The sequence below is a fragment of the Nomascus leucogenys genome, chromosome 13 (assembly GCF_006542625.1).
Source record: "Nomascus leucogenys isolate Asia chromosome 13, Asia_NLE_v1, whole genome shotgun sequence".
NCBI lineage: Eukaryota > Metazoa > Chordata > Mammalia > Primates > Hylobatidae > Nomascus > Nomascus leucogenys.
In genome coordinates this window covers 34,602,947-34,629,810 of record NC_044393.1, presented here as the reverse complement: position 1 = coordinate 34,629,810, position 26,864 = coordinate 34,602,947, and the positions used below count along the sequence as shown (strand labels likewise).

At 44.7% G+C, this 26,864-nt stretch overlaps 1 long non-coding RNA gene across 1 annotated transcript in view; it reads right to left on the bottom strand.

Moving 5' to 3' along the window:
* LOC105740711 overlaps positions 1-26,864 on the bottom strand; it is a 58,668-nt gene that overhangs the window by 29,835 nt on the left and 1,969 nt on the right. Inside the window, exons 2-3 of the long non-coding RNA XR_001116798.2 lie at positions 24,548-24,617; positions 9,163-9,899 (exon numbers count right to left, since the gene is read on the bottom strand). This is a non-coding gene — a long non-coding RNA (uncharacterized LOC105740711). The remainder of the gene's footprint in view (positions 1-9,162; positions 9,900-24,547; positions 24,618-26,864) is intronic.

The following is a 26,864-nucleotide window of genomic DNA, read 5'->3' as shown; positions in this document are numbered from 1 at the left end:
AGCTCCAAGCCCTTCACACAAATGAGCCCAGCCATGGGGCTTGTCTGTTAATTAAAAGCCCCAAAGTGAAAACAACAAAAATCCCCACGACAGTGTCAGGAACAATGGTTCCCTAATAGATGTCATCTCAGCATTCTTGATTCATGTGCTGGCTCCATGTCGCCTCCCATTAGCTATGCAGATTTATAACAAAGATTTATAATCAGCCCTCTAATATGTAAATCTACATCTATGTTGCATTCCCCCATGATTTGCCTTGTCTCTGTCTAACTTACACCAAGCCCCATTATTCTTTGTTCCCAGGGATCCCCTCATCCTTCATCACCTTTGACATGAAGTGTGCCTTCTGAAAATGTGCATCTGTCTCACTCTTAAATCCCAGTTACACCTGGTGAGCTCCTACAGGCCTGTCCTCAGGTTTGGGAAATCAGAAAGGGCTTTCTGGTTATTGGTAAGATCCATGCTCTGTCTGGACTTGAAGAAGGAGCACTGGAGTGAGAGTCTCACCTGGGAGTGCGAGGATGGTCCCAGCTCTGCTAACCAGTCACCGGAGGTGGGCTGTGGCCTCCCCCAAAAAGTTTTCTCTTTGGTAGAGAAAATGATGGTGAAATATGGTAATGTCTTTTGTCCTTTCAGGAGCTGACACATAACACCTGCTCTGTACCTGTCAGTCAACTAATCAACAAGCCCTCAGTTGCCTCATCCCAAAATGGGGGTGATGGTTTCTGCCCTGATGAATAGAGGGAGGTCATGCGATAAGACACAGGGACAGTGTCTGACCCAAAGTTGTTGCATAGTCAGGGTTAATGCCCTCCCCTCCCATATTCCTCCAATCTTTGATGAACATTTACTAAGCCGCTGTTGTGTGCCCTGTGCTGGGCTAGCGGCGGGAGATTCAGCAGTGATTAAGCAAAGCTGGTACTTCCTGGGGCTCACTTTCTAACAAGGGAGACCAGTCGCCTACAAATGAACAAGGGTCTCTAGGTTGCAGGTGCTTGCTAGTGCTGTGAAGGAAAATACAGGGTGAGGGATGCAAGTGACAGGGGCAGGGAGGCTGTCACTCAGAGAGGGCACAAAGGCTCTCTGGCAGGTAACATTTGACCAGAGATGTGCAGCAGGTAAGCCTGTGGGTGTCTGGGTGAGGGAGTGAGGGAAATAGCCTCCCAGGAAGAGGGAACAGCAAATGCAAAGGCCTCGAGAAGGATTTGTGGCTGTTTGTGTACAGAAGAGTAAGGAGCTAAGGCAACAAGTAAGAGCAGAGGGTGGGAATCAGGGTGCAGAAGTGGAAGAGACCAGATGGTGGACGGCGTCCCGCACCTTGCACCCTCCCGGTTTACACTGTCACCCCGTGTGACTGTGGAGCTGCTTTTACTCTCAAAGTATCCTGGTTTGGATAATATATAGTATTGATGCCTCACTTATGGGCCATGGATGTTGACTTTTGACCCATGGCGAGATGGGAGCCACTGGAGGATTTTCAGCACAGGAGGGGCATGATCTGACCCAGATTTAAAGGGACTGTGCTGGCCGCTGTATAAACAGCAGGCTGCAGGGAGCACGAGGGAACATTCTGCGTCCCTGTCAGCGAATGGCACTCTCCAAAGTGAACATGAGAGACGGAGGTACCAGGAGTGACATGGGAGTTTTCTTTCTTGAGATCAAAGCCCCAGTCACAGTGTTCTCTCCTTAATACACAGCCACAGGCATCAGGACTCTCAGACACTGCCAGTGGTAGTGGTGGATGGCATTTAAGAAACTAGTCTGCAGAAGCCAGCCTGGAGCCCTCCTCTCCCCACTCCCGTCTCAGCCTTGAAAAATGTAGCCTCATAGTTTGAGCTTTTGGGGAGAAAAATCTCTGAATTGGGGCTTGCTTTACATAAAACACAGATCACTGGAAAGTGTATAAATCAAAGTTTGGCAAATTGAATTATATTTTAATCCACTGGGGAATGTTGCTATTCAAGGTCCTCACTGATTTTACAGATTGCAACAGTATCTTTTGTCCATTTAGGAACATTGGTAAAACCCAGAAATGCATCAAGAAGGTTCCCATGAAATTGATCAACAGTCAGAGGTTCAGATAAGATCATTTACGGATCCCCTGCCCGGGCCAAGGCACAGTGAGGATTAAGGCATTAATGGGGATAAATTGGAGATGAGCGCATGACCTCTGTGCTCAAGGAGTTTGCGGTTCAGCAGGAAAGACCTCGCAGAGCAAATAACCATGGAAAATAAAAAGAGTTACTTTGGGAAGACTGAACAGCAAAGGTTGATGCAGGTGTCAGGAGCAGAGACCTGGCCTGGCAAGGGCTGAGGATTCCTGAGGAGGTGACTGAGACCTGCGGAGGGGCAGGACAGAGCTGGTGTGAGTGGGGGTGAGTGCAGGGAGGGCTTTGGTGGCTGGGCAGAGACACAGCAGGGAGCTTGATCACACAAGACCTCTAGGCCGTGGTCATGATGTGTGGACTTTGTCTCAGGAACAAAAGAAGGATGTGGAGAAGTTCAAGAGAAGTGGCATGGTCAGGTGTGTCGAATAAGAGTTTTCTAGAACAAGCTGAGGTATACATATTTATACATACGTCTCCAACAAAGAAAACAAATATCACCCTTGATCTCACCTCTCAGAGTTAGCTATGATTAATATTTTAACATATATTCTCCCAGGGTGGTTCCTCGGTGTGTCTCCGCACACTGAATGATATGTCTTTCTTGTTTAACATTATAATGTCTTAAGCATTTTTATGCATTCATTATAAGTGTCAATTATAAATCTGCATAATCACAATAGTTTACAAACTGGATGTACCATAGTTTACTTCAGCATTTCCTAATGAACATGATGGTTTGCCTAGAATGTTCCAAGGTTGTGCCTTTCCTCTGGTGTCATTATTAATAGCACCTCATTCCCTTTTGGAAGAGTTCTGGATGAAAAATTATATGGTCAACCTTCCTATGGGATAAACATTTGAGTCGCTTTCATTGTTATTATTATTATTGCATCATAAATAACCCTGTGATAAATATATTTCAGCTTGAAAACCAAATCATCACGTCATTGCTCCAAAAACTCTTAGAATTCTTATCATGTTTCTTAAACTTCAGACATCCACATGCAATCTGTCACAGCCGACACTATCTTTCAACATTTTTCTTTAATTCGACTTACTTTTTTAAAACCATGAATGAGCTGATTTAAGAAGGATGCTTAATGTTATTACCATGAATGGAAAACCAGTATTATATTCCATTAATAGAAGTGGCATAACAATGAATTCAAGCAACAATTCAAGGAACAATACCATGAGGAACCAGCTCTAAGCCAAAGTCTGGTAGGCACAGGACAAAAGGAAGCTTTGCAAGCATTAGAGGGGTGTTAAAGACTTACTAGTCTCAGATGGAGCCTTTCTCTTTAGCAGAATTGGAAGGCTTTAAAGAGCATTGAAAAATTCCTCCCTCTGGGATCCCAGGTGACAGGTCTGGACCCAACATCACCCGAGGGAGTTGTATGTGTTAACAGCTAAGGTAGCCTCAGATCAGGACAGCCTTTATGCAGCATGGTAATGAGCTTGGAATTTACTCCTGCATTTTAAGCATAAGAGTGGCACAGTTATACCCCTTTACCACATAACAAAAGCTGCCCAGGCGCCAAGCCCTGGGCTATCAATTGATGCATCGAGTCACTCTCTAGGAGATGAGACAGGAATAAGCAAAGAAAACCCCACTGTAAGTGTATATACATTAAGGGCTGTAAGAGCTTTAATTTTTTTTTTTTTTAAATTAATAGGCCAGGCGCGGTGGCTCACGTCTGTAATCTCAGCACTTTGGGAGGCTGAGGTGGGCAGATCACTTGAGGTCAGGTGTTCGAAATCAGCCTGGCCAACATGGTGAAACCCCATCTCTACTAAAAGTACAAAAATTTACCCGGGTGTGGTGGCGGGGACCTGTAATCCTGGCTACTTGGGAGGCTGAGGCAGGAGAATTGCTTGAATCCAAGAGGTGGAGGTTGGAGTGAGCCGAGATCGTGCCCCTGCACTCCAGCCTGGGTGACAAGAGTGAGACTCTGTCTCAAAAAAATAAAATAAAATAAAATAAAATAATAAAATAAAAGACTTCTTTTTTTTTTTTTTTCGAGAATGAATCTCACTCTGTCACTCAGTCTAGAGTGCAGTGGTGTGATCTTGGCTCACTGCAACCTCCTCCCAGGTTCAAGCGATTCTTCTACCTCAGCCTCCCAAGTAGTTGGGATTATAGGCGCAAGCCACTGTGCCCGGCTAATTTTGTATTTTTAGTAGAGATGGGGTTTCACCATGTTGGCCAGGCTGGTCTTGAACTCCTGACTTCAGGTGATCCACCCGCCTCAGCCTCCCAAAGTGCTCACAGGCGTGAGCCGCTGCACCCGGCCCATTTTTTAGTTTTGTGTTTACAGAAAACTCCAACGAAAGTTCAGCGAATCCCCATACATCTCTTCACCTCTCCCCTACACCTGCAGTTTTCCTTGTTATTAACATCTTGCATTAGTGTGAAACATTTGTTACAATTGATGAGTCAATATTGATGCACTGTTACTGGAGTTCACTCTTTGTACCGTATATTCTGTGGGTTTTGAGAAAAACCCGTAATGACATGTATCTACCATTACAGTAACATAGAGAATAATATTAAAATACTAGTCCCACTAATATATAATATATAAATATGCTTTTATATATAATATGTAATATAATATATAAATAGAAGTCCCACCGTCCTAAAAATCCTGTATGTTTTGCCTATTCATCCCTCCTTCTCAAACCCTTGGAAAACACTGATCTTTGTACTGTCATAGTTTTGCCTTTTCCACGATGTGTTATAGTTGGAGTCACGCAGTGTGCAGCATTTTCAGATTGGCTTCTTTCACTTAGCAATATGCATTTAAGTTCCTCCATGTCTTTTTGTGGCTTGATAGCTCATTTCTTTTTAGCACTGAATAATATTCTGTTGAGGGACGTTGCACAGTTCATCCATTCACCTACTGAAGGACATCTTGGTTGCTTCCAAGTTTGGGCAATTATGAAGAATGCTGCTATAAACATTCACGTGCGGGTTTTTGTGTGGACATAAGTTTTCAGCTAAGAACTATTTATTAAAGTTATAATTTCATTGTGTTGCTTTTATTACTTTTGATGGGATTGGCTGCTTTTCTGATGATATAGTCAGGGAAAACTCTGGGGAGATGATATTTAAAATAAGACCTAGCCGGGTGCGGTGGCTCACGCCTGTCATCTCAACACTTTGGGAGGCCAATGTGGGCGGATCACGAGGTCAGGAGATCAAGACCGTCCTGGCTAACACGGTGAAACCCCATCTCTACTAAAAGTACAAAAAATTAGCTGGGCGTGGTGGTAGCAGGCTCCCAGCTACTTGGGAGGCTGAGGCAGAAGAACTGTTTGAACCCAGGAGGCAGAGGTTGCAGCAAGCCGAGATCGCGCCACTGCACTCCAGCCTGGGTGACAGAGCAAGACTCTGTCTCAAAATAAATAGAATAGAATAGAATAGAATAGAATAGAATAGAATAGAATAGAAAAAATAAAATAAATAAAATAAAATAAAATAAATAAAATAAAATAATAAAATAAAATAAGACCTGAAGAATGGGGAAGGAGCTGCCATGAAAGAGCTGAGGGGAGGGCACCCCAGGCAGAGAGAAGAGCAAGAGCAAGGGCCCAGAGGTGGGAGCCCTGCTGGCCCAAGTACCCTCAGAAGGTCAGTGAGGCTGGTGAGGACTGTAGGAGGTGAGAGCCGAGCAGGCCCTAAGGCCACAGTGAGCATCTAAGATTTTGTTGCCAATGTTCCAGGAAGCCATTTGGGGCCTTTGCAGGAGTGAGGGGGCTGAGAACTGCAAGGTGTTTGTAGACAGAGTCTCAGAGACCTCCCAACAACCCTGTTAGGTTGGTAAACTGTCTCCATCTTGTAGATAAGAAAACAGAGGCCTGGAGCAGAGGAAGGCTCTCATTCTGTATCTAACTTGACTTAAGGGATGTTACAGCTCAGAGCCCAGAAAGGGAGAGATGCAGAATCCAAAAGGAAGCCTCCAAGTATCTATCTGAGTTGCAGCCTGAGCAGATAGCAAGGGCAAGAAACAGCTTCAGAATTCAATTAAGCAATAAGGAGATTAGCAAAGGAAGCCAGCTTTGACCTCCTGGGCAGGAGGAGGGCAAGGGGGGGAGTGTCGGTGGGGGTGGGTGGGGGGAGGTGGAGGGAACTCTGGTCTCAGATCAGATAGAAGAATTAGGTAACGGTATGGCCAGAATCTAATTGCCCACAAGATACCAACCTCTTTAGAGGAAATGGAGTCCCTTGTTGTCATAGCAACCGATAAAAAAAAAAAAGGGCTCAGCACATCCATCAGCAGCAAGAGAGAATCGCCCTGGCCACTGAGGTATCACATCAAAGCAAAAATCTCTGGTCCAGGGGTGCGTGTGTGCATCAGGATTCCGTTCACCCAAGACCCAAAACCATCACGCCTTAAACAAGACCAAAGTTTCTTTCTCATGAAAAAGTCAGAGGTGGGCAGCCCAGGGCTGGATTTTATTTAGCTTTCACTGCATCAACAAACCACTCTAAAACTTAGTGGCTGAAAACAACAATTTACACTTCATATTTTGCACATTGGTGAACTTCCCCTGTGGGTTTCTCCCGGGCTCCCTCCTGAAACTTCAGGCAACTGGAAGGTGGCCTGGGCAGAAGGGTCCTACATGTGCTCACTCCAGTGCCAGCAGCTGGTGCTCCTGGCTGGAGACCCTCATCTTCTGGGACACTAGGCTGGCTTTCTCACATGGGAGTGTCAGGCCCCAAAAGTCACCCAATGCCAATTTTGCCACACAGAGGTGGGAGCACAGTGCTGGGTTGATTCAGGGACACATCCAATTCAAGGGAGGGAAACAGACTTCATCTCTTGATGGGAAGAGGGCAAAGTCATATTGCCAAGAAGCACTGGGATGGGAGGGATCTTCCCAAACAATCTCTCACAGGTTGAAGTGGATGTTCTGTTCATGGAGTTGTCAGAATCCCAAGATGCTTCTACAGCCCATCACACCACCAGCCCTAAAGGGGGACCCTGGACCTCCAGGTGCAAGACAGTGACTGGAATCCAACCATTCCACCTGCGTTAGGCTGTTCTTGCATTGCTACAAAGAAATACCTGATACTGGGTAATTTATAAAGAAAGCAGTTTAATTGGCTTATGGTTCTGCGGGCCGTACAGGAAGCATAGTGCTGGCATCTGCTCGGCTTCTAGGGAGGCCTCGGGAAGCTTACAATCATGGTGGAATGTGAAGGAGGAGCAGGCACATCGCATAGTGAAAACAGGAGCAAGACAGAGAGAGAGACTGGGGTCGAGGGTGGTGCCACACACACTTTTCAATGACCAGATCTCCCGTGAACTCAGAATGAGAGCTTGCTCACCACCAAGGGGATGGCCCAAGACACACATGAGGGATCCACCCTTATGATCCAAACACCTCCCACCAGGCCCCACCTCCAACATTGGGGATTACAACTCAACATGAAATGTGGACAGTGACAAATATCCAAACTATATCAACATCTATGGTCCAGGTGGCAAGATGGAGGAACGAATAAAAAAGAGGGGGAAGGGACATACGTGCCAGCTGTCCTTTCTGGAAGTTGCTACATAACATTTCTGCTTATCTCACTGCCCAGATCTGAGTCACATGGCCACACTTAGATGCAAGGAGGCTGGGAAATGCCGTCTTTATTCTAGGTGGCCAATTGGCCCATTTAGAGTCTGAGATTCTATTTCTAAGGAGGCAGGGGAGCACGGATATTGGGGATCCAGCAGTTTCTGCCACAATATGAAACCTTTGCCCCTGAGATAGTACAATGTACTGAAAGACGTCACCCCAATTACCTTAAAATGGAGAACTTTTCCATCACTGGGCAGATATCTTTTAACTCCACAAAGGTTTAGAAGTCAAACCCATATTATGGTGTAGTTGGTATTTAAAGTATTCATAACATTGAAGAGGTTTTTTTTGCATATTAGAGTACGAACAAATTAGCCTTGTGACTCCTATTTAAAATACGTAATTGAGTTTAGACTTGTGATTCTTCCGTTGAGAAGCACACGAATCTTTTTATACTAAATTTATAAATGACTCCAGAATGTATAAGAGATCTTGAGATTCACTGTTGTATAAGTTTTTAAATTAGATTTTCCAAAGTGGTTTAAGTACTTTGGAAAGTTTTGCTTGTCAGGTCAGGCAATGAAAGTGTTTAAAAAAGGAAATTGAATATGTTAAATTAGTAAGTCCTGTGTAAAATGTTGAAGATAATTTAATTAACCAAGTTTGCAAATGGTATGGATCATTTAACCGAGTATGAGTCGATTGACCATTAATCAAAAGCCCCTCGAAACTGACTGCATGGAAATCGAATAATAAGTTTTGTAAATTGAACTTAAAGGCTTAAGAATGACTAGGGTTTTTTTTTAAGCTACTATATTACATTGAATATTAAGTAACAAGTACTTGCAAGAAACCTTTTCTGCATCCAAAAAATCCCTTCCACACTGACATTCCTGAATTCACTCAAGAGCTAAGTTGGGGTTTTGGGGTAACCCCCAAAGTCCTTGCTTGTCTGCTAACTACATGGTAACTGCCAGTCTTCGTAGGGAACATTAAGGGTATGGAATCGCCAGGACAAGGCACCTGACTGGATTGAGAGAGAGAAAGAGGAAAAGCGTCGAGAATGAGCTTGGTGCAGTTTGGGCACAGGTGCGTATGCAGAGAGCACCAGCAGGCCTTGGCAACTCCTAAAGGATCCCCACCATATCATCTCATGATCTCTCTCATCTCAGCCTCCCAAGGTTACACATTGATCTTCACTGGAGATGTTCTTTTGGAGAAGGAAGTCCTAGCACACCGTCATGAAAGAGTTGGGGCTGACACTGAGGAGCCCTGCGGAGCCCTGGAAGAGAGGGTGTCTCTGAGAGCTACCTCCATGCTCTCTGCCTAAGGGACGGATCCTCAACGTAACCACAATCTGAAAACAATCATTGCTGACATGGGGTGGATGCTCTGGGAGCCACATCTAGGCCCCTGATTCTGGCTGTCATACCCCTCCCCACTCCAGATCTGAGGGTGCAAAAGACCAGTCTCTCACCTCGTGGTAGTGCAGCTCCCACTCCAGAGCTCCCTTAGGAGCAGGCTGAAGCTAGTGCACAGCTGAGACCACTTTCTTGCTTGGCAACACGCTGTGGAACGCTCTGCTGGCTGCCAGGGAAACCGGTCTGAGAGTCAGGCTCCCTCCTTCACCCTCAGCTTCCTTCCCCTCTTGGACAGCCACCTCTGCAGGCCCTCAGTATTTGTGGAGTGAATAACGGGTTACATAAAGCCCTGGCACACAGTAGGCCCTCAGTGCAGTCCCCACTGACTTCCCAGAGGTCCAGAGTTTTCACAGAGATCCCGGGAGGTCTCACAGAACATCTTGTTCCTCGATAGTGACCTTGCTCTATCCTTCAGGGCTGCATCTGGACTTCAGGGAGTCTTAACGGGGCAGGAGACCCCGGGCCCCGCCCTCTGGGCAGGTGCGCGAAGATGATGCATGCCCAGGAGGTGGCGGCCGCGAGGCGGGTGGGCGGCAGCCGCATGTCTCTGATCTGGGAGCGCCCCCTCGTGGCGAGATGAGCAATGCACGCTGAGGGAGGATTTCCCCACCGTCCAGGTGGTCTTAACGGTTCAAACTCAAGGAGACAAAAGGAAAGGCGCTCAGGGGATCATCTAATACAAACGGGCGGTCGTTAGCATTAAGATGAGAAGTGTTGGTGCTTCCTATTAAAATAAGTTGTTCTGCAGCGCGGTCTTTCCTCTTAGCCTGCAAATGACTAGGCAATTTCCTCACTGCAAAGAAAGGGAAATACGGTTTGCCTCAGTTCTCATCGGAACCAGGGGAGAGTGAGCTTGGATAGTGGCGTTCAGAAATTTAAACCTCACTCGACTAGAAAGCACTTTTGCTTCCTCCACCCATCCCATGTTTTCTCCGTTTAAAATTAAAAACGAAGATAAAAACAGGCCCGAAGTATTTTGTCTACCTAGCTCTGCCTGAAGCGCTGGGGGAAATTTCCAATAATGATAATGATGATAAAAGCAAAAATAGTAAACTATAAATGTTGAGAGCGCTCAACTAAGGTTGGAACGTCTGAGAGGAAGAGCTTTTCACGAGCCTAGAACTCTTAAAGAAAACGTTATTCGTGGCACTCGCTGAAGGTGGTGAGGCCAATTCAAGGTCCCCTGGCGATAGGTAAAGGGATCGCTGCAATAGGGTCTCATAGTGGGGAGAGAGATGGGACTCAGTTCTGACTCCAACAGGGACAAGTGAGAATTTATAACCAAGGAGCAGGGCGGGGGTCCATGGATGGAAAATTACTAAGAGGAAACCTCAGGGATTTTCTGACTAAACTAACGTGATAGGATTATTGCTGAAGGCAGGCCAAGCTAATCAGATATCCACAGTGGTCGGATATCAAGAGTGGGGATTTTTGCTAAACTGATTTAGCAGGATTCTTGCCCAGCTGGAGTCTACAAGGACAGAGAGGCCGCCTAGTCAAGTGGAGGACTCGGAGGAGACAGACTAGTTTGTGTCAAAGGAGAGAGTCTTTGTCTCCTTTGACCAAGCCCTGGGAGGTGCGATGGGTGAAATTCAGCTGCTCAGATGTGCAAATGAGAAAGTGTGCTTCCGTGAGAGAAGAGCCATAGTATGGGCTTTATAATTTTAAAAAAACCCAGGAGGGATTTCAGGTAGTACAAAAAGAACGGGGGAACTGGAGTGAACGAATACTTGTTGAGCCCTCATTTTTGCCATGTGGCTCTTATTATTGTGTCAGAGACATTGAAACAGGAGTGACTCCATCTTGAATAGGGGAAATAAGGTAAAATAAGGCTGAGACCTACTGGGCTGCATTCCCAGGAGGTCAATCTTAGTCACAGGATGAGATAGGAGGTTGGCAGGACTAGTATCACAAGATACAGGTCACAAAGACCCTGCTGATAAAACAGGATGTGATTAAAAAAAAAAAAATGAGCCAAAACCCACTAAAACCAGGATGGTGATGAAAGTGACCTCTGGTCATCCTCACTGCTCATTATACGCTAATTATAATGCATTAACATGCTAAAAGACACTCCCACCAGCGCCCGTGACAATTTACAAATGTCATGGTAACGTCAGGAAGTTACCCTATATGGTCTAAAGTGGGGAGGAACCCTCAGTTCTGGAAATTGCGCATCCCTTTCCTGGAGCACTCATGAATAATCCACCCCTTATTTAGCATGTAATCAAGAAAAAACTGTAAGTATACTCAGTTGAGCAACCCACACCACTGCTCTGTGTGTGCTTTACTTTCCTAATAAACTCACTTCCACTTTATGAACTTCCTCGGAATTCTTTCCTGTGTGAGGTCCAAGAACCTCCTCTTGAGGTCTGGATCAGGACCCCTTTCTGGTAACAATTACATCTTTACCTTAGCCTTGACAAATAAAGGCAATTTTTCCATTTTACAGATAGAGAAACAGGCTCAGAGAAGAAAGGGGCTGAGCTCAAAGTGACATCATTGAAAAGCAAAGGGCTAGGATTAGAAACCAGGCTTCTAATATCAACCTCAGTGTTTGCCACAGCACTGGGTCAATGAGTCTACCGGCACTCATTCATCCATTGATTTATTCATCAAATGTTTATTGAATACCTACTATGCACCAGATACAGTTATAAGCACTGCGGACACAGTCACGTCCACAACTGGCTGAAGAAATTAGGGCTACAAATATTGCTGGGTGGGGAGGCTCGGATAACCAATGATATTTCTTTACTAACTACTTTTGTTTATCAGCTCATTCACCAATCCATTTATTTTTTATTTTATTTTATGCAAAGAGTTTACTGACTTATTTATTCATCCATTCTCTCAGTCACTTATTTTTTTATTTACTTATTCATCCATCCACTCAAACATTGATTCACTTGCTCATTCATTCTTTTGATCATTTATTTATTAATTCACCTGCTCATTATTTGCTCATTCTCCTACTCCATCAATCATTTACTCATTCCTTCACTAATTCATACTCTCATGTGTCTGTAAATCTCTCCATCCATCCATCCTTCCTTCCTCCTATATATCCATCATCCATCCATCCTTCCTTCCTCCTATATATCCATCAATCCCTCATAAATCCATCCACTCCCCTGTCCACCCGTATCTCCCTGTCTTCTTTCTTTCCTTCCATTTCTCCCTCCCTCCTTCTTTTCTCCCTCCCTTTCTTTCTTTCTTTCTTTCTTTCTTTCTTTCTTTCTTTCTTTCTTTCTTTCATCTATGGTTCCTCCAGTCACTCCTCCATTAGTCCCTCCCTTCTTCCCTCTATCCACTCCTACATTGCCTGTCCCTTCTTTCAGGTGTCATGCTGACCCTGAAAATTAAGAAATAATACAACCCATTTCAACCTCCAAGGCACTTACCATCTATTAGTGGTGAGTGACAAGAAGAAAAGGCACCATATCACTGTGATTAGAAATGTGACAAGAAGCTAGGGGAGGGTGGCACAGAGGAACCCTAAGTCACCCGAGGGCTGGGAAATCCAGGCTGAGTCCTAAAGGAAAAGTTAGCCATGTTGAGCAGGATGGAGGCAGTAGGAGTTTCAGGCAGAGGGAATCGCATATATACATGCTTGGAGGCAGAGTGGGCACAGCGTGATTGGGGACAGGCAAGTGTGGCTGGATCTTAGGAAGGGCAGGGAGGCAGTGGAGAGATCACACCCACTACTCTCCTAGGCATTGCTTCCTGAGATTCTTAGCTTTACGTATTGTGAGGATGGCCACATTTGGTGCTCTATCTACCCCAGTCCCCCTCTGGCCTCCTCCATCAGCTTGAGAGGGCAGTCCCATAGGATTGCAAGAAATCCAGGCTACCCATAGTGTCGTTGGTAATAGGGCTCACCTCTCCTCATCAGTGTCAGAGCCAGCAGTGAAGAGAACACTGCCCAACCCCCCAGCCCTCCCCTTTGTCTGTGGTGATGCCCTGGGCTGTGATACCCCCACAGAAACATCTAGATCAGCTCCAGTACAGCCCTCCCCAGCTTCCACGCCTCCCCCATGTCTGATAGGTCTCCAGGCCCTGCCCCTTTCACTTCTTCATCACCTCCTCCTTGTCAGCCAGACAGATATTTACCTAACTCTGACCCCCATTATGCCAGCCTCTCCCTACCAGCCCTGTCTCTCACCTCTCTGCCTCTAGTGGCTTCCCCTAGACCCCACATGCCCATTCCTCTGCCTCCAGAGTAGCCTCTCTGAAGCTCCGATATCCTCATGCCATCCACCTGCATAAAATCCTTTAAGGACACCTTGTTCCAGGCCAGGGGGTCAAGTCCAAACTCCCTGGCCAGGCATTCAGATTCTTTATCATATGGCACATGCCATTTATCCCGGCTTGCCTGGCTCTTACCTCCTCACATGTACCATCCATGCAGACCAGAGCCCCAGACATTCCCAACACATCTCACTTCTACTCACCTTTGCCACCTTGTAACTGTTGGACCTTTGCCTGTGGTGGCCTTCTCTGTCTTGTCCCCCCAGAAGACTCTTGGTCATCCTTCAAAACCTGGTTGGGTGCATCCATCAGACCTTGTCAGGATTGCTATTTTACCAGTCATCATACTTCATTGCACATCTGTCTGTCTCCCTTCACTAGACCGCAAGCCCCTGGGAGACACATGCCTTTTCACAGTCTTCACTGCTTCCTCAGTGTCTAAAACAGTGCCTGACACACAGAAAGTACTCACTCAATAAGCATTCTATGGACAAATGAATGAATGAACAAAATATCTCTATGGATGTCTGGGTTTAAATTAGACCAATAACGCTTCCTGGGCCCTCTGAGATTGTGTGTCCAGCCTGGCCGCTTATCCTGCCATGGGAGAAGCTCTGCAGACATTGGACAAAGTCTCACATGACATCAAGTGGGGAAAACAATCTGGTTGCTTGGCATTTAGGGGTGGTTTCCCAGCATTTGTCTTCACAGGGTGATTCTGTCTCTAATGTTGGCTGAGAGATCACTGTCCTGAGGGTGGGATGGGCTGCCCAGAGGTTACCCAGTTGCTAGGATTATGGTAGTCAGGTGAACTCTGGAATCAGAGCCAGTGATCTTGGGGAGAAGGTGGTGGTGGATGAAGACTCATTCAGAGGTGCTAGCAGCTGCTTTCTGACGTTAACTCAGTGCTGCTCTGCATTGACATTACCATAGCACATGCTGGGAAGTCTCCACTCTCTACTCCTGGCACAAAGCGTCCTGACTTCCATTTCGGCCCACAGAGAAGGGACCACATGTCTAAGAGGCAACAAAATGAGATGCTAGAGCACAGCTGCCGGGGTTGCCCACCCCCACGTCTGTCTAGGAGATGACCTTGGCAAGTTCCAATCTGATAATTTCTGCCTATTTAATTTGGGTGTTTAGACCATTTACATTTAATGTAATAACTGATATGGTTGGGTTTAAATCCACCATGTTGCTATTTATTTTCTGTTTCTCCCATTTGTTGTTTCTTTTTTGTTCTGCTTCTTTTTTAGATTAATATTTTTTATGATTCCATTTTATCTCTTTTGTTGGCTTATTAGCTATAATTCTTTGTTGAATTATTTTAGCAGTTGTTTTGGAGTTTATAATACACGTATCTAACTTATCACAGTCTGCTTTCAGATTTTATTATACCACTTCACATATAGAATCAGAACCTTACAACATTATACTCCCATTTCTCCCCTGTTGGCCTTTGTGTTATTGTTGTTATACATAGTATTGCTTCATATATTATAAACTCCACAGTACACTGTTGTTATTTTTGCTTTGGTCAAATTTGTTTTTAAAGTGATTTTTAAAGTAAGAGAAAAGGGGTTTTATTTGCCCACAGTTGTCATTTCCAGTGCTCTTCATTCCTTTGTGTAGATTCAGATTCCCACCTGGTATCTTTTTTTTTTTTTTTTTTTTTGCCTAAAGGACTTATCAACACTTTGTTTGTATACAGGTATGCTGGTGATGAATTCTTCCTGCCTTTGGATATCTGAAAACATCTTTAGTTTGTTTTTTGTTTTTTTTTTGAGACAGGTTCTCATTCTGTCACTCAGGCTGGAGTGCAGTGGTGTGATCTTGGCTCACTGCAGCCTTGATCTCCCCAGGCTCAGGTGATTCTCCCATCTCAGCCTCCTGAGTAGCTGGGACTACAGGCATGTGTCACCACGCTCGGCTAATTTTTTTTTGTGTGTGTGTTTTTTGTAGAGATGGGGTTTTGCCATGTTGCCCAGGCTTTCATTTTTAAAAAGACATGTTTGCTGGATGTAGAATTCTAGGTTGACTTTATTTTTCTTTCAGCGTTTTAAAGATGTTACTCTACTGTCTTCTTATGTGCATTGTTTCTTTTGAGAAATCTGATGCCGGCCTTATATTTGTTCATGTGTATATATAACCTGGGTTGTTTGTTTTCTGGCTGCTTTTAAGATTTTTTATTTATGTCTAGTTTTGAGTAATTTGATTATAATGGCCCTTGGTGTCATTTTTTAAATATTGTGAGAGTCTCAAGTATAAACTTATAAGGCAAAGTGGTATAACATCAGTTGGAAGTAGAAGGTAGAGACTGTGATAAATTAATGTGCTTAGGGTTCATTGGGTTCCTTGGGTCTGTGAGTTTTGTTCACATTAAATTTGGCAAGTTTTCAACCATTATTTCTCCTTCAAGCTCTCTCATATATATGTATTTGATCTATATATACACTCATATATATACACATATGTATATATTTATCTGCTTATAAATATATCTATCTGCTTATATATATATATCTATGTTTGAGTGTGTGTGTGTTGTGTGTTGTGTGTAGATATATTATACTGGAAGTTGTCCCACATTTCGCTGATGCTCTGTTCATTTTTTTTCAGTCTTTTTCTTCTCTGTGGTTCGTTTTGGATAGTTTCTCTCGCTGTATATTTAAGTTCACTAATCTTTTTTATTCGAGTCTTTTTGCTGTCTTCCATGTCACAATTTAGTATACTCAGTCCTTCCTCTCGTTTCCTGAACCTATGAAATACAGCTATAATCGTGGTTTTAATGTCTTTATTTATCAGTTCTATCATTTGTGTCATTTCTGGGTCAGTTTCCAATGATTGAATTTTCTCCTCATTAATGGATTGAATTTCCTTGCTTCTTTGCATGCCTGGCAATTTTTTTAATGGATACCAGACACTGAATTTACATCATCATGTGCTAGGTTTTTTTGTGCGTGTTTCTATAACTATGTTTGATTTTTTTTCTGGGACACAGTCAAGTTCCTTGGAATTAGTTTAATCTTTGCTTTTAAACATTTTTACATGGGACTATATCAATGTTTAGAGCAAATTTTGTCCAGCTACTGAAGCAACCTTGTGAATTATCTGCCTAAAGCCCTGTGAGGTTTTTCACTCTGGCTCCTAAGAACAGAGACTATTCCCAGCCCTGTGTGGGCACCTGGGGTTGTTCCCTGTAATCTAACCAGGAGGTTCTTTGCTGGCCTCAGGTAGGTTTCACACATGCACGTGTTCATTAGTACTCAGAAGACAGGAGGGGCTCTCTGCTGATCGCCAGAGCTCACCTATGCTCTTGTACCTGCTCCTCCCCACAAGCTCTCTTCTCAGTGATACTCTGCCCTGTGAACTCCAGACACCTTGGCCTCTGGATTAATGTATTTGCATTGCTACATCAAAAATACCCAAGCCTGGGTAGTTTATAAAGAACAGAAATTTATTTCTCATGGTCCTAGAGGCTGGGAAGTTCAAGATCAAGAAGCCAGTGTTGGTGTCTAGTGAGAGCTATTCTCTACTTCCAAGATGACGCCTTCAATGCTGTGTCCCCCAGAGGGGAGAAATCCTGTGTCCTTATATGGCAGAAGGCAGAAGGGCAAAAGGATAGACTCCCTTCTTGAAGCCCTTTTATAACCACATTAATCCATTCATAAGGGCAGAGTCCTCATGACTAAACACCTTCCAAAAGGCCCCATCTCCCAACACTATTGCATTAAGGGTTAAGTTTCAACATAAATTTAAATTTTTTTTTTTTTTTTGGAGATAGGGTTTTGCTCTGTTAACCAGGCTGGAGTGCAGCGGTATAATCACGGCTCATTGCAGCCTTAGTCTCCTAGACTCAAGTGTTCCTCCCACCTCAGCCTCCTGAGTAGCTGGGACTACAGGTGTGCATCACCATGCCTGGCTAATTAAAAAAATTTTATTTTGTAGAGATGGGGTCTCACTATGTTGTACAGGCTTATTTTGAATGCCTGCCTCAAGCAATCCTCCCTCCTTGGCCTCCCAAAGTGTTGGGATTAAGGGCGTGATCCACTGCATCCAGCCTCAACATAAATTTTTACAGGGGACAAAAACATTCTAACCATAGCAGCCACCCAGCTCCATCTCTTCAACTCAGGAAGACCCCTGGGCTCTACCTGGACTCCCTGTCCTGCGCTGTGGCCTGAAAACTCTCCAGATAGCAAGCAGAGGCAATTGCTAGGCCCTCTTTGGTTTTCTCTCTCTCAGGGATCACGGTTCTGTGTTGCCTGATGTCCAGTGTCTTGAAAACCATTGATTCATATATTTTCCCCAGATTTTTTTGTTTCAGCTAAGAGGATAAACCCATTCTCTGTTATTCCACCTTGACCAGAAGAAGAAGTCAGTGAATGAGCCCAGATGTCTTCTAAAGGAACCAATATATTTCCAGGTGTTTCAGTTGGGCAACCAGGATGGAGAACTATTGATCTAAGCCATCCTAATTCCTCTACTAAATTTTTTTTTTTTTCGGAAATACTGGATGCACCAAACAAGACCTTCTGTATGCCATATTTGGCCCTTGGGCTGCAATTGTGAGATTCCTGGAAACAGGTAAGGTTTCCTGTTTCCAGGTAATTTCTACCTGTTATTTTAACTAGTTTAAGCCTAAAAATAGATAGTCTTTGCATATTACTGCCCAAAACTAGGAGTTGAAAGAAATAGGATTTGAACCCAGGTCCTCTATGACTTCAAAATACCATCATTTCTTTCATGAGATTCCTACCCCATTGTTCTCATTTGCACTGTTACATTTCACATTATTTTTTCTGTATTCCCCCACCCCACCACCCTGCACTTTGAGACTTCCTTGTCTTTGTATCCTCTAAGTTTAGCAGAGGGCCTGACCTGTGGGAGATGTTGAGAGAATTTTTGTGGAAAAAATAACTTCTCTCCTTCTGTTTGCTCTCTTAATGTTTCATCCTCCTCTAGTCCACACCCATCTATTAAATGGGAGGTATGTTACCAGCAGCACAGGTGGGATTTAAATCAAGCAGCTGTTACCTGTGAGATGATGCCTCTGCTACTACAAGAGAGACGCCAAGACACAGAGTTCATTCATTAGAGGAGAAAAGGGCTGGTTAACATTCTGTAAACACAAGCTTTGAAGGATTTTAAAAAATATTTAAAGTCCTGAGATATTGGAGCTGGGACATCCAACTTCAGTAGTCATCAAAGAAATTCAAATTAACAAACAAAGTATTGGCATAATTTTAAAAAACCAATAACATGAGATATTAACAAGAATATAAGGAAAAGATGACCTCATATGCTGCTGGTAGCATTATAAATCAGTATAAGTTTTTTGGAAGGCCATTTAGCAAAACATATCAAAAGTTTTAAATATGCTCATGTAATTTTCTTCAGCAATTTCACATTTAGCACATTATATCCTAAGGAAATAAGCAGACAGGTGCACTGTGATTTATCCATGAGAATGCTCATTGCAGCACTGTTTAGTTGAAGACTGTGGACTAGATAAATACATCACTATGAAGGATAAGCCCACAGCCTTTGAAAGCAAATACGCTGAAGAATAATGACTTGAAAAATGTTTTTGAACAATTGTTAAGAAATCTTGATTAAACAATTATATGCATATTCATCATAATTAATACTTCCTGTGTGCTTTACTAATTTAATTAACTCATATAATCCTTATAATAATAATAATCTTATGAGGCAGGTACTTTCCTTGCAGACTTAGAAGTTGCATCATGGAGAGGCAGCCTAAATTCCCTGTGGGCAGGTGGTGGGTGGCAGAGCTGGATTCCAACTACTGGTGCTTAGGAAATCTTAGAACACTGAGTCCAGTGCTTCCCAAGGTGTAGTCCCTGGACCAGCAGCCCCACATCACCTGGAACTTGTTAGAAGTGCCAAATCCCAGGCCTGGTCCCAGACCTCCTGATCAAAAGCTCTGGGGGTGGGGCCCGGCAATCTATGTTTGAGCAACCCTTCCAGGTGAATGTATGCTCAGTTTTGAGAGCCACTGTGCAATTGTAAGGGCCGAAGGGAATCTTCTCCTCTTTCCTCTGAAGGTTTGCTGAAAACGAACCATAATAGACAGATTAGTAAAATAAAAAGGCATATGAAATTTATTTAATGAGGCCAGGCATGGTGGCTCATGCCTGTAATTCCACACTTTGGGAGGCCATGGTGGGAGGATCACTTGAAGCCAGAAGTTTGAGACTACCCTGGGTAACAAAACAAGATCCTGTCTCTACAAAAAAATTTTTTAAAACGTTAGCCAGGCATGGTGATATGTGTCTGCAGTCCCAGCTACTTGGTAATCAGAGGCAGGAGGATCACTTGAACCCAGGAGTTTGAGGCTGCAGTGAGCTGTGATTGTGTCACTGCACTCCAGCCCAGGCAACAGAAGAACATCTTGCCTCTCAAAAAATAATAATAATAATAAAATAAATTATTTAATGTGAATAACACAGGAGAATTGCAGGAGAATGATTACCCAATAACCCTTATATGCCCTTCTTCATTGGGGAAGGGCAAATGGGAAGTATAGGAGTAAGTGATTTTTTAGGGGAAATGAATGAGCCTAAAGAACAACTGTCTAAGACAAAATTCTTCTGATCTCTGGGGAAGGCGGTGGGAAGGTAAGGGGCAGAACTTCACTGTAAACAAAGATTGTCTTACTATGCAGATAAAGCTTCCCAGGTGATCTCTAGGAGCTGCTCTCAGAAAAATAGATGAAAGTCTGTCTGAGCATGGTGACTACATCTAGTCTCTTTTCCAGTGGTTAATCTTTCCTGGTTATTTCATGAGATTCCTGGGGATAGGGAGTTTTAAGAAATTGCATTTCTCTTGGAAAGAAGCTTTCTTAGGCAGATAAGAAAATTCCAGAGACAGCTCCTCCTGGTGCTTTGGGAAAGTAAGAGGATCAGAGAGACAGGGAGGTAGTGGAAGGTCAGAGAGAGACCTTGAAACCGCTTCTTGGCAGTTCAGCACGTCAAAGCGCCAGATTCTGGGGCATTGTTTTCTGAGCCTGAACACAACACTATTGCATCTTTTCTTGAAATTTCGAAAAAAAAAGTATACGTATGTATAAAAAAGTCTGATAGATTGGTCATTAAAATATTAACAGCGTCACTTCTGAATAGTGGGGTTCTGGGTGATTTTTTAATATATATTTTTTGTTTTATAATTCTAAAAGGTACATAATGAACTTCTGCATCCAAGGTAAAAGAAAAAAATACATGTTCTTTAAAAAAAAAAAAGAAGAAGAAGAAGGGGCCAGGCACAGAGGCTCATGCCTGTTATCCCCGCACTTTTTGGGAGGCCGAAGTGGGTGAATCACTTGAGGTCAGGGGTTTAAGACCAGCCTGGCCAACATGGTGAAACCCCATCTCTATTAAAAATACAAAATTTAGCCAGGTGTGGTGGCACAGGATTGTAATCCCAGCTACTTGGAAGGCTGAGGTGGCAGGATCGCTTGAACCGGGGAGGTGGAGACTACAGTGAGCTGAGATCACACCACTGCACTCCCCTGGGAGACACAGTGAGGCTCTGTCTCAAAAAAAAAAAAAAAAAAAGCAACTCCACTTCAGTACTCAGTGAAATAGTATATATTTTGGGTAGAAGGGAAGTAGAGAAGAAAATGGTTCCCCTAAATCATATAGCAACTCCAGCAGTGCTTCTCCAGTGTGAATGAATCACCAAGGGGTCTTGTGAAAATGCAGACTTGGCGCTGTGGCTCACGCCTGTAATCCCAGCACTTTGGGAGGCCGAGGCGGGTGGATCACGAGGTCAGGAGATCGAGACCACGGTGAAACCCCGTCTCTACTAAAAATACAAAAAATTAGCCGTGCGCGGTGGCGGGCGCTTGTAGTCCCAGCTACTCCGGAGGCTGAGGCAGGAAAATGGCGTGAACCCGGGAGGCGGAGCTTGCGATGCGCCGAGATCGCGCCACTGCACTCCAGCCTGGGCGACAGAGCAAGACTCCGTCTCAAAAAAAAAAAAAAGGAAAATGCAGACTCAGTGGGGCTTGCGGCTAAGATGCTGCATTCCCAACCAGCTCCCAGAGGATGCTGACGATGCTGGTTTGGGGTCCACACTTTAAGAAACAAGAGACCAGAGAGACGGAGGCTCTTGATTTCCAGAATGCAAGCTTCACGAGGGGCCTGGTCCCATGATGTATCTCCAGTGCTGAGAACAGAGCAAAGAATAGTTATCTAATAAATAGACGGAGATGCTGCAAGCCTCCTCATTCCTGGGGACCCAGAAATGGGGGTTCTGGTCATGGTTCTGCATCTGCTGCCAGTAATACCTTTGGCAAGCTGTGGCCTCCCTGTGATGACAACTGTCACTAGGCAGGATGACAGCTCTGGGCCCTTCTTTCCCATGACCCAATATGCAAGACCGGTTCAGCCTGGGCCAAGGCTACCCAACATATCAGTCTTGCACCAAACAAAAAGTACCAGGAACTTGGTAACACAGGTGTTCTGAGAAGCCCAAAGAAAGGAACTAGAGATGAAGAAATATCTAAGTTGAGGTTTCCGTAGAAACATTAACTCATCTGCATAGGCTGCGTGCTGCATTTGGATTACAGGTTAGGCTCGTAAGCCTGAAATAAATTATATACTCTTCGTATTATTCAATACTGTACTGTATAATAATAAATTATACAGTTATAGGCCTCAGCCCAAGTTATAACAAATTATACCACAGTGTATAATTACCCTGCACTGCACCATATAATAATAAATTAGACAGCTACAAACCTAAGTTGTGATTCCAGAAAGAGAGAGGAGAATGATTGGGGGCTATTGATCCATTCCTCTGATCAGTCAGACAAGCCTGGAGCCTGAGAATGAAGAATTTAATTCCTTATTCCTTCTTTCCTCTGTCCCTCCCTTCCTTCCTTCCTCTCTTCTTCCTTCCTTTCTCCCCTTCCTCCCTCTTTTCCTTCCTTCCTTCCCTTCTTCCTCTCTTCTTCCTTCTTCCCTCCCTCCCTCCCTCCCTTCCTTCTTTCCTTCCTTCCTTCCTTCCTTTCCCCCTTCCTTCCCTTCTTCCTTCCTTCCCTTCTTCCTCTCTTCTTCCTTCCTCCTTTCCTTCCTTCCCCTCTTCCTTCCTTTCTTCCTTCTTCCTTCTTCCCTCCCTCCCTTCCTTCCCTTCTTTCTCTCTCCTTCCTTCCTCCCTCCCTTCCTTCCTTCCTTTCCCCCTTCCTTCCCTTCTTCCTTCCTTCCCTTCTTCCTCTCTTCTTCCTTCCTCCTTTCCTTCCTTCCCCTCTTCCTTCCTTTCTTCCTTCTTCCCTCCCTCCCTTCCTTCCCTTCTTTCTCTCTCCTTCCTTCCTCCCTCCCTTCCTTCCCTTCTTTCTCTGTCCTTCCTTCCTTCCTTCCTCCCTCCCTCCCTCTCTTCCTTCCTTCCTCCTTCCCTCCCTCCCTTCCTTCCCTCCCTCTCTCTTTTCCTTCCCTCCTCCCTCCCTCCCTTCCTTCCTTCCCCTCTTATTCCTTCCTCCTTCTCTCTCTCCCTCCCTCCCTTCCTTCTTTTCCTTCCTTCTTTCTTCTTTTCCTTCCTTCTTTCTTCTCTTCCTTCCTTCCTTCCTTCCTTCCTTCCTTCCTTCCTTCCTCCTCCCTCCCTCCCTCCCTCCCTCCCTCCGCCTCTCATATTTGAGTGCCTCCATGGTTTTTGGTATAGACTTGACCATGGGAGCCTGAGCTGACTTGGAACGAATCCCCATCCTTGAGGGCTCTCAGGCTGTGGGGTGAAGAGCATGTAAACTGAAAATGAAACAGTGTAACAACAGCGGTGGAAAGAGTAAATTAATCACAGCGGCCTTGGTATCAGGTGTCTACCAGGTAGCAGGCATCAGCACAGGTGTTAACTCCTCATGCCCTGGGGGTGGGTATCATCGTCTCCATTTGACAGGTGAAGCGAGCAGAGCTCACACAAAGTGTGACTCGCTTAAGGTCACACAACTATTATAGAAATGGTGGATGGGAATTTTCACCCAGGACTGTCTATCTGACGGTTGGATTTCTCTGAGGGTGCTACTCAGTCGAGTCAGCTTGGAAAGCAAAAATCAAGTGTAATGAAAAGTACCCCTGGCAAATCCTCAGAGGCACTAGGTTGGGGACTGATATTCAGTCTCCTAGTGAGTCCAGCACAGTTAGGGTTCCCTGCAGCCCTGGAGCAGGTTCCTCTTCCTTCCACAGAGGGTACTGGCTGGGGTAATATTAAATCATAATATAATCCAATACCAGTGTGTATTAGGAGCTACTGTGAGCACTTCACAGATGTTAAGCTCATTTTATCCTCTCAACAACCTTTTGAGGTTGGTACTTTTCTTATGCTCACTTTACAGATGAGGAGCCCCAGGCACAGAGGAGTTAGCAACTTGTTCAGGGTTATACAGCCAGGAAGCGGCGGAGCTGGAGTCTGAATTTAGGGTAGTCTGGTCTGCCAAATCCCTCATTCTTTCCTACTATACTGCTAGTTTTTTTTTTTTTCCCAGCTTATCTTTAAAGACTTGTCCTTAGGTAGCTGTAGGATGAGGGGCCTATCGGGACTGAGCCTCAGACAGCAGATTCTGCCTCTATCTCATAACCACTTAGGGTGTGTGCCCATTGGGCCACATGGTCCTTACTTAATTTCTTTCTCTCTTCTTGTCTTTCTTTCTGTATTTTTTCTTTTGTCTGAAGAGCATGTTAAACTTGCATAAGCTGTAATTTTATTGTAATCAAACTGTCAAAGAGGCCCAAAGTGACAGGGAAGTGAACGCAACTGCCTCTCTTCCTGCAGTGGTCAGGGAAGGCTTCCGGGAGGAGGTGGCATTAAAGGCATAAAGGGTGAATAGGAGTTTAAACAGCACACAAGGAAAGGAGAGGCTCTCCAGGCAAGAAGAGTGAAAGTATAGGTGAGAAGAGATTGTTTTGGGAGGGACTCTTAAGTCCTTCCGGGTGGCTGTGTGAGCTGGGCAGGAGGCGAGGTGGGGTGGCAGACAGGGCCTTTCAATGCCTCACTAGGGAAGCTGGACTTTATGTTAAAAGCAGTGACCGTCAATGTGTGGACAGTGGGCTCCTTGGGGATTTCTGAGCTCCACATTGTAGCCCAAGACAGGGAAACCAAGGCCCTGTAAGGCTCGTCAGCCTGTCCCATCCCACTCAGTTCCCCAAGGCTCTTCCATGCTGACCAAGCACTTACCTAAATGCTCTTATTCTCACGTCTGGCTGATGGAAGCAGCTCAGTCTGGCAGGTCTCTCTGGAAGGGCATCTACTGGGGGACGGAGAGAGAGTTGACAGAGAAAATACAGGATATCTATGCCCAGTTACATTTGAACTTCGGACAAACAGCAAGTGATTTTTATATCTCAAATATTGCATGATATATACCAAAAGTATTCATTATTTTTATGAAATTCAAATGTGATTGGGGGTCCTATATTTTTATTTGTTAAATCTGTCTAGTCTAGATGGAGGGGACAGGTCACTTCCCGAATAGAATTGAAACCCCCATGCCTTAGTCAGCATCCCATCGAGAATTAGAGATGCTGAGCCTTTAGGAGTCACCTAGAACAAGGGATTCTGCCTCTAGTGTGGACTTGGAAGGCCCATGGATCGGCTGGACCAGCAGTCGGAAGGAAGAGCTGCCACAGACAACAGTAAGGACAAATGGGAACATGTGTCTGTCTGCCACCCCTGCCCATGTCACTGCCACAGTGACCTGCAGGAGAACCCGCCGCCTTCCCTCTGAGAGGCTTTGTAACCATGGTTACAAAGGAAGGGCCCTGGGGAGTATGGAATCTGCACCTCAGTTCTGCCCTGGTCTGTAACTTTGGGTAAGTTACTAACAGTAGTCAACTTCTCCATGCCTTGGTGTCCTCACACATTAAATGTATACAAAAACTCACACCTCCCTTAGAGAGTTGCAGAGAAGATCCAATGGGAATGAGCCCAGCCTGGCAGCTGACATTTCCTAAGCAGTCAATTAATAATAGTTACTAGCAGTGTCAAAGAGTTGCTATTCATTTATTTTGCTATAAAAAAAAAAGTCACTTGTTTTAAAAGACAAGATAGGCTGGGAATGGTGGCTCACACCTGTAATCCCAGCACTTTGGGACGCCAAGGTGGGTGGATCACCTGAGATCAGGAGTTCGAGACCAGCCTGGCTAACACGGTGAAACCCCGTCTCTACTAAAAATACAAAAATTAGCCAGGTGTGCTGGTGTGTGCCTGTGATCCCAGCTACTTGGGAGGCTGAGGTGGGAGAATCGCTTGAACTGGGGAGGCAGAGGTTGCTGTGAGCCAAGAACATGCCACTGCACTCCAGCCTGGGCAACAGAGCGAGACTCTGTCTCAAAAAAACAAAACAAAAACAAAAGACAAGATATTAAGAAGCAGTATGTTTCAAAATCCTATCTTGATTAAGTAACTCACCAGGTAAGTCTTGGAAAGATAACATAAACCACCTTCTAAAGCATCTCCAAATGCCAAAGTGAAAATCAGATACCACGCACAAGCGAGTTACGAATCTCTGAAATCTTAGCGACTCTTCCCCCAAATAAATGGAAAGGATAAGCGCTAAGTGATGGGAAAATAACAAAATTCTGCTTCAGCACTGTTACAGATGCAGTGACTGCTGATTAAAAGAAAATAATTCCTTTAAAAAGGCCACTTATGAAAAGGAAACTCTAGTAGCAAAAGCTGGCATGGAATGGGGGTCAGGCAGCAGGTGGTGGCCACAACCAGGGGGGCATTGATCAGATGTGAGATGGGGAAGGCCAGTGGGCCTCCAGGGGAGCTGAAGGGCAGAGGACCCAGAGGACAGTGGCTCCCTTCCTTCCTGCTGCTCAGAGAGTGGTGGGGAGAAGGGTTTCCTGTAACCTCAGGGCCTGTTTTCACTGCTTGTTTTCATGGCCATTCAATGCTCTGGCTTGTTTTCAGGCCTGAACAGGGGGGGCAAAAAAAAGCCAATTCCTTGTATTTGGAAGAATGGGGGTAAATTGGCCCTCTTCAGGGTGTTGGAAGCCTCTCTCTGCCTCCTGCTGGAAAAAGAGGCCCCTGGGCAGTCTTTTTAGCCACTTAGCCTGGTTCTGAGGTTTTCTTCTTAGCAACTTATAATTCCAGATTGCAACAAGAAATACAAATGCACTGGAGACCGGGTCTGTGCCAGAGGTGGAGGGGTTGGGCAGAGTGTTCCCAGGAGCACAGCAGGAGGAGAAAGTTCCAGGGTAGAAACTGGAACTCCTGCATGTTGTACACAAGTGGAATGGAGGCAATGAGGCCATCTGGATATGATTTAAAAAAAAAAAGTTCATGCCTTTGATCCGAGCATCTCACATCTGGGGATATCTATGCAATAATGTTTAAGACAAAATTGTTTGCAAGTAGGGAAAAAATAGAAACAGTCCAGCTCTCCATCAATAGGGAATTCGTTAATTAAATTATTATGTTGACATCTGTCAGTGGCAACTTGTTGCTTTTTTTCCTTCAACTCTGTCTTCCCCATCAGCTGGTCCCG